At 41.3% G+C, this 7,500-nt stretch overlaps 6 non-coding genes across 6 annotated transcripts; all 6 read left to right on the plus strand.

Annotated features, from left to right (window-relative positions):
- The first annotated feature begins 92 nt into the window (after positions 1-92).
- Positions 93-164, plus strand: trnae-uuc (transfer RNA glutamic acid (anticodon UUC)). The gene has a single exon. It is a non-coding gene; the product is annotated as a tRNA-Glu (tRNA).
- A 2,574-nt stretch (positions 165-2,738) lies between these two features.
- Positions 2,739-2,810, plus strand: trnae-uuc (transfer RNA glutamic acid (anticodon UUC)). Its single transcript has one exon. It is a non-coding gene; the product is annotated as a tRNA-Glu (tRNA).
- Positions 2,811-3,380: 570 nt separating this feature from the next.
- On the plus strand, positions 3,381-3,452 carry trnae-uuc (transfer RNA glutamic acid (anticodon UUC)). Its single transcript has one exon. It is a non-coding gene; the product is annotated as a tRNA-Glu (tRNA).
- A 291-nt stretch (positions 3,453-3,743) lies between these two features.
- trnae-uuc (transfer RNA glutamic acid (anticodon UUC)) lies at positions 3,744-3,815 on the plus strand. The gene has a single exon. It is a non-coding gene; the product is annotated as a tRNA-Glu (tRNA).
- Positions 3,816-5,081: 1,266 nt separating this feature from the next.
- On the plus strand, positions 5,082-5,153 carry trnae-uuc (transfer RNA glutamic acid (anticodon UUC)). Its single transcript has one exon. It is a non-coding gene; the product is annotated as a tRNA-Glu (tRNA).
- Positions 5,154-6,595: 1,442 nt separating this feature from the next.
- trnae-uuc (transfer RNA glutamic acid (anticodon UUC)) lies at positions 6,596-6,667 on the plus strand. The gene has a single exon. It is a non-coding gene; the product is annotated as a tRNA-Glu (tRNA).
- The last annotated feature ends 833 nt before the right edge of the window (positions 6,668-7,500 follow it).

A 7,500-nucleotide genomic window follows, 5' to 3' on the forward strand; every position in this document is an offset into this window, starting at 1 on the left:
GCAATTACACTACAATAAAACAATTAACAAAGTAAGTTAGAAACAAAATATAATCAAATTCAGCAATAATGACTTTAAGAGAGTTATTAAAGTCCCATATGGTCTAGCGGTTAGGATTCCTGGTTTTCACCCAGGCGGCCCGAGTTCGACTCCCGGTATGGGAACTAGAAATTTTAGGTGCGGCTCTTCGTGGCCATGCTGTGGCACTTCCATTAAACAAAGATTTCCGCACGTCAGTTGTAAAGTATACATACGCCACTCGAACTACATCCTACAGATGCATAAGATCTTCTGCGTAATACCTAACATTTCTGAAAATATGGGAGGCTTTGAATTATACAATCAAACTACAAAAAGACGATTAACAAAGAAAGTTTAAAACAAAGTATAATCAAATTCAATTCTTTTTAGAATTCCCATATGGTCTAGCGGTTAGGATTCCTGGTTTTCGCCCGGGTTCAACTCCCGGTATAGGAACTAGAATTTTTAGGTGCAGCTCTTCGTGGCCATGCTGTGGCACTTCCATGAAAGGAAGATTTCCGCATGTCAGTTGTAAAGTATACATACGCCACTCGGACTACATCCTGCAGATGCATAAGATCTTCTGCGTAATACCTAACATTTCTGAAAATATGGGAGGCCTTGAATTATGCAATCAAACTCCAAAAAGACAATTAACAAAGAAAGTTTGAAACAAAATATATAACCCTTTATTGCTGTTTATGAAGTCCCATATGGTCTAGCGGTTAGGATTCCTCGTTTCACCCAGGTGGCCCGGGTTCGACTCCCGGTATGGGAACTAGTCATATTAGGTAGGCCCTGGTCACCTATCGTTATCATGCTGTTGTGCGACGATGAAACGAAGATATCCACATGACCGTTGTAGGCCTACTGTATACAAACTGACTCAACTTGCACCACACCATTCTGTTGTGGTGAGCGTACGCTCATGTGAGTAATATGTCCAATATACGAAAGTATTGGGCACCTTGAATTATGCAATTAAACTACAATAAAACAATTAATAACGAAAGTTAGAAACAAAAAATAATCAAGGTCAGCAATAATAACTTTAATTGTGTTAATGAAGTCCCATATTGTCTAGCGGTTAGGATTCCTGGTTTTCACCCAGGCGTCCCGGGTTCAACTCCCGGTATGGGAACATGTACCTTTAGGTGTGTCTGCTGTGGTGCTGCCATTAAACGAAGCTTTCCGCTTATCAGTTGTATTGTATACATACTCCACTCGCACCACAACCTACAGATGCAGAAGCTCTTCTTCGTAATATGCAAAAATTCAGAAATTATTGGGGGCCTTGAATAACGCAATTACACTACAATAAAACAATTAACATAGGAAGTTAGAAACAAAAAATAATCAAGTTCAGCAATAATGACTTTAAGAGGGTTATTAAAGTCCCATAAGGTCTAGCGGTTAGGATTCCTGGTTTTCACCCAGGCGGCCCGGGTTCGACTCCCGGTATGGGAACTAGAAAGTTTAGGTGCAGCTCTTCGTGGCCATGCTGTGGCACTTCCATTAAACGAAGATTTCCGCATGTCAGTTGTAAAGTATACATACGCCACTTGCACTACATCCTACGGATGCATAAGATCTTCTGCGTAATACCTAACATTTCTGAAAATATGGGAGGCTTTGAATTATGCAATCAAACTACAAAAAGACAATTAAAAAAGAAAGTTTGAAACAAAATATATAACCCTTTAATGGTATTAAAGAAGTCCCATATGGTCTAGCGGTTAGGATTCCTGGTTTTCACCCAGGCTGCACGGGTTCGACTCCCGGTATGGGAACTAGTCATTTTAGGTAGGCCCTGGTCACCTATCGTTATCATGCTGTTGTGCGACGATGAAACGAAGATATCCACATGACCGTTGTAGGCCTACTGTATACAAACGGACTCAACTTGCACAAAACCCTTCTGTTCTGGTGAGCGTCCGTTCATGTGAGTAATATGTCCAATATACGAAAGTATTGGGCACCTTGAATTATGCAATTAAACTACAATAAAACAATTAATAACGAAAGTTAGAAACAAAAAATAATCAAGGTCGGTAATAATAACTTTAATAGTGTACATGAAGTCACATATGGTCTAGCGGTTAGGATTCATGGTTTTCACCCAGGCGGCCCGGGTTTGACTCCCGGTATGGGAACATGTACATTTAGGTGCGTCTGCTGTGGTGCAGTCATTAAACGAAGCTTTCCGCTTGTCAGTTGCAATGTATACATACTCCACTCGCACCACAATCTACAGATGCAGAAGCTCTTCTTCGTAATATGCAAAATTTCAGAAATTATTGGGGGCCTTGAAACAGGCAATTAGACTACAAAAAGACAATTAACAAAGAAAGTTTAAAACGAAATATAATCAAATTCAATTTTCCAGTGTATTCCCATATGGTCTAGTGGTTAGGATTCCTGGTTTTCACCCAGGCGACCTGGGTTCGACTCCCGGTATGAGAACATGTACATTTAGGTGCGTCTGCCGTGGTGCTGCCATTAAATAAAGCTTTCCGCTTGTCAGTTGTAATGTATACATACTCCACTCGCACCACAACTTACAGATGCAGAAGCTCTTCTTCGTAATATGAAAAATTTCAGAAATTATTGGGGGCCTTGAATTACACAATAACACTACAATAAAACAATTAACAAAGTAAGTTAGAAACAAAAAATAATCAAATTCAGCAATAATGACCTTAAGTGAGTTATTAAAGTCCCATATGGTCTAGCGGTTAGGATTCCTGGTTTTCACCCAGGCAGCCCGGGTTCGACTCCCGGTATGGGAACTAGAAATTTTAGGTGCGGCTCTTCGTGGCCATGCTGTGGCACTTCCATTGAACGAAGATTTCCGCATGTCAGTTGTAAAGTATACATAGGCCACTCGCACTACATCCTACAGATGCATAAGATCTTCTGCGTAATACCTAACATTTCCGAAAATATGGGAGTCTTTTAATTATACAATCAAACTACAAAAAGACGATTAACAAAGAAAGTTTAAAACAAACTATAATCAAATTCAATATTAAGAATTCCCATATGGTCTAGCGGTTAGGATTCGTGGTTTTCACCCAGACGGCCCGGGTTCGACTCCCGGTATGGGAACTAGAAATTTTAGGTGCAGCTCTTCGTGGCCATGCTGTGGCACTTCCATGAAAGGAAGATTTCCGCATGTCAGTTCTAAAGTATACATACGCCACTCGCTCTACATCCTGCAGATGCATAAGATCTTCTGCGTAATACCTAACATTTCTGAAAATATGGGAGGCCTTGAATTATGCAATCAAACTACAAAAAGACAATTAACAAAGAAAGTTTGAATCAAAAAATATAACCCTTTATTGGTGTTTATGAAGTCCCATATGGTCTAGCGGTTAGGATTCCTGGTTTTCACCCAGGCGGCCCGGGTTCGACTCCCGGTATGGGAACTAGTCATTTTAGGTAGGCCCTGGTCACCTATCGTTATCATGCTGTTGTGCGACGATGAAACGAAGATATCCACATGACCGTTGTAGGCCTACTGTATACAAACTGACTCAACTTGCACCACACCCTTCTGTTGTGGTGAGCGTACGCTCATGTGAGTAATATGTCCAATATACGAAAGTATTGGGCACCTTGAATTATGCAATTAAACTACAATAAAACAATTAATAACGAAAGTTAGAAACAAAAAATAATCAAGGTCGGCAATAATAACTTTAATGGTGTTAATGAAGTCCCATATGGTCTAGCGGTTAGGATTCTTGGTTTTCACCCAGGCGGCCCGGGTTCAACTCCCGGTATGGGAACATGTACCTTTAGGTGTGTCTGCTGTGGTGCTGCCATTCAACGAAGCTTTCCGCTTATCAGTTGTATTGTATACATACTTCACTCGCACCACAACCTACAGATGCAGAAGCTCTTCTTCGTAATATGCAAAAATTCAGAAATTATTGGGGGCCTTGAATAACGCAATTACACTACAATAAAACAATTAACATAGGAAGTTAGAAACAAAAAATAATCAAATTCAGTAATAATGACTTTAAGAGGGTTATTGAAGTCCCATAAGGTCTAGCGGTTAGGAATCCTGGTTTTCACCCAGGCGGCCCGGGTTCGACTCCCGGTATGGGAACTAGAAAGTTTAGGTGCAGCTCTTCGTGGCCATGCGGTGGCACTTCCATTAAACGAAGATTTCCGCATGTCAGTTGTAAAGTATACATACGCCACTTGCACTACATCCTACAGATGCATAAGATCTTCTGCGTAATACCTAACATTTCTGAAAATATGGGAGGCCTTGAATTATGCAATCAAACTACAAAAAGACAATTAACAAAGAAAGTTTGAAACAAAATATATAACCCTTTAATGGTGTTAATGCAGTCCCATATGGTCTAGCGGTTAGGATTCCTGGTTTTCACCCAGGCCGCCCGTGTTCGACTCCCGGTATGGGAACTAGTCATTTTAGGTAGGCCCTGGTCACCTATCGTTATCATGCTGTTGTGCGACGATGAAACGAAGATATCCACATGACCGTTGTAGGCCTACTGTATACAAACGGACTCAACTTGCACCAAACCCTTCTGTTCTGGTGAGCGTCCGTTCATGTGAGTAATATGTCCAATATACAAAAGTATTGGGCACCTTGAATTATGCAATTAAACTACAATAAAACAATTAATAACGAAAGTTAGAAAGAAAAAATAATCAAGGTCGGCAATAATAACTTTAATAGTGTATATGTAGTCACATATGGACTAGCGGTTAGGATTCATGGTTTTCACCCAGGCGGCCCGGGTTCGACTCACGGTATGGGAACTTGTACATTTAGGTGCGTCTGCTGTGGTTTAGCCATTAAACGAAGCTTTCCGCTTGTCAGTTGTAATGTATACATACTCCACTCGCACCACAACTTACAGATGCAGAAGCTCTTCTTCGTAATATGAAAAATTTCAGAAATTATTGGGGGCCTTGAATTACACAATAACACTACAATAAAACAATTAACAAAGTAAGTTAGAAACAAAAAATAATCAAATTCACCAATAATGACTTTAAGTGAGTTATTAATGTCCCATATGGTCTAGCGGTTAGGATTCCTGGTTTTCACCCAGGCGGCCCGGGTTCGACTCCCGGTATGGGAACTAGAAATTTTAGGTGCGGCTCTTCGTGGCCATGCTGTGGCACTTCCATTGAACGAAGATTTCCGCATGTCAGTTGTAAAGTATACATAGGCCACTCGCACTACATCCTACAGATGCATAAGATCTTCTGCGTAATACCTAACATTTCCGAAAATATGGGAGGCTTTTAATTATACAATCAAACTACAAAAAGACGATTAACAAAGAAAGTTTAAAACAAACTATAATCAAATTCAGTATTTAGAATTCCCATATGGTCTAGCGGTTAGGATTCGTGGTTTTCACCCAGGCGGCCCGGGTTCGACTCCCGGTATGGGAACTAGAAATATTAGGTGCAGCTCTTCGTGGCCATGCTGTGGCACTTACATGAAAGGAAGATTTCCGCATGTCAGTTCTAAAGTATACATACGCCACTCGCTCTACATCCTGCAGATGCATAAGATCTTCTGCGTAATACCTAACATTTCTGAAAATATGGGAGGCCTTGAATTATGCAATCAAACTACAAAAAGACAATTAACAAAGAAAGTTTGAATCAAAAAATATAACCCTTTATTGGTGTTTATGAAGTCCCATATGGTCTAGAGCAGGGGTGCCCAACCTTTTTTGACCCAAGATCTACTTTTCAAGTAGCCAACCTCCCGAGATCTACCAGCAAACCTACCTTCAAGCCGGGGGGGGGGGGGGTGGTAGAGAACAATTGTTGACGGGGGGGGGGGGGGGGGGGGGGGGGTTGTATCGTGAACCTACGGACTTCAGTGGGGGTTTCATTCCGTCTGCGCACGGCACCTTCTCAACGATAATCAATAATCTTCCTCCCACTCAGGGTGAAAATGGTAGGTCTTAGCTTGTTTCCCCTCAGCCATGCCAACGTTTAGGAGTGTGTAACTACTGTTGACGGCTTTCAACTGCTGTTAACAGCACATGCGCTACCGCGCGTATATGTCCCGCGCAAATTTAATTTCATTAAAAAAAAAAATAAAAAAAAAAGATTTTTTTTTTTTTTTTTTTTCTTCACCCCTCGCGATCGACTTGGGATCTGTCGGCGATCTACTGGTAGACCGCGATCGACTGGTTGGGCACCCCTGGTCTAGAGGTTAGGATTCCTGGTTTTCACCCAGGCGGCCCGGGTTCGACTCCCGGTATGGGAACTAGTCATTTTAGGTAGGCCCTGGTCACCTATCGTTATCATGCTGTTGTGCGACGATGAAACGAAGATATCCACATGACCGTTGTAGGCCTACTGTATACAAACTGACTCAACTTGCACCACACCCTTCTGTTGTGGTGAGCGTACGCTCATGTGAGTAATATGTCCAATATACGAAAGTATTGGGCACCTTGAATTATGCAATTAAACTACAATAAAACAATTAATAACGAAAGTTAGAAACAAAAAATAATCAAGGTCGGCAATAATAACTTTAATGGTGTTAATGAAGTCCCATATGGTCTAGCGGTTAGGATTCTTGGTTTTCACCCAGGCGGCCCGGGTTCAACTCCCGGTATGGGAACATGTACCTTTAGGTGTGTCTGCTGTGGTGCTGCCATTCAACGAAGCTTTCCGATTATCATATGTATTGTATACATACTTCACTCGCACCACAACCTACAGATGCAGAAGCTCTTCTTCGTAATATGCAAAAATTCAGAAATTATTGGGGGCCTTGAATAACGCAATTACACTACAATAAAACAATTAACATAGGAAGTTAGAAACAAAAAATAATCAAATTCAGTAATAATGACTTTAAGAGGGTTATTGAAGTCCCATAAGGTCTAGCGGTTAGGATTCCTGGTTTTCACCCAGGCGGCCCGGGTTCGACTCCCGGTATGGGAACTAGAAAGTTTAGGTGCAGCTCTTCGTGGCCATGCGGTGGCACTTCCATTAAACGAAGATTTCCGCATGTCAGTTGTAAAGTATACATAGGCCACTCGCACTACATCCTACAGATGCATAAGATCTTCTGCGTAATACCTAACATTTCCGAAAATATGGGAGTCTTTTAATTATACAATCAAACTACAAAAAGACGATTAACAAAGAAAGTTTAAAACAAACTATAATCAAATTCAATATTAAGAATTCCCATATGGTCTAGCCGTTAGGATTCGTGGTTTTCACCCAGACGGCCCGGGTTCGACTCCCGGTATGGGAACTAGAAATTTTAGGTGCAGCTCTTCGTGGCCATGCTGTGGCACTTCCATGAAAGGAAGATTTCCGCATGTCAGTTCTAAAGTATACATACGCCACTCGCTCTACATCCTGCAGATGCATAAGATCTTCTGCGTAATACCTAACATTTCTGAAAATATGGGAGGCCTTGAATTATGCAATCAAACTACA

The sequence above is a fragment of the Gadus chalcogrammus genome, chromosome 13 (genome assembly GCF_026213295.1).
Source record: "Gadus chalcogrammus isolate NIFS_2021 chromosome 13, NIFS_Gcha_1.0, whole genome shotgun sequence".
In the NCBI taxonomy this organism is placed as follows: Eukaryota; Metazoa; Chordata; class Actinopteri; order Gadiformes; family Gadidae; genus Gadus; species Gadus chalcogrammus.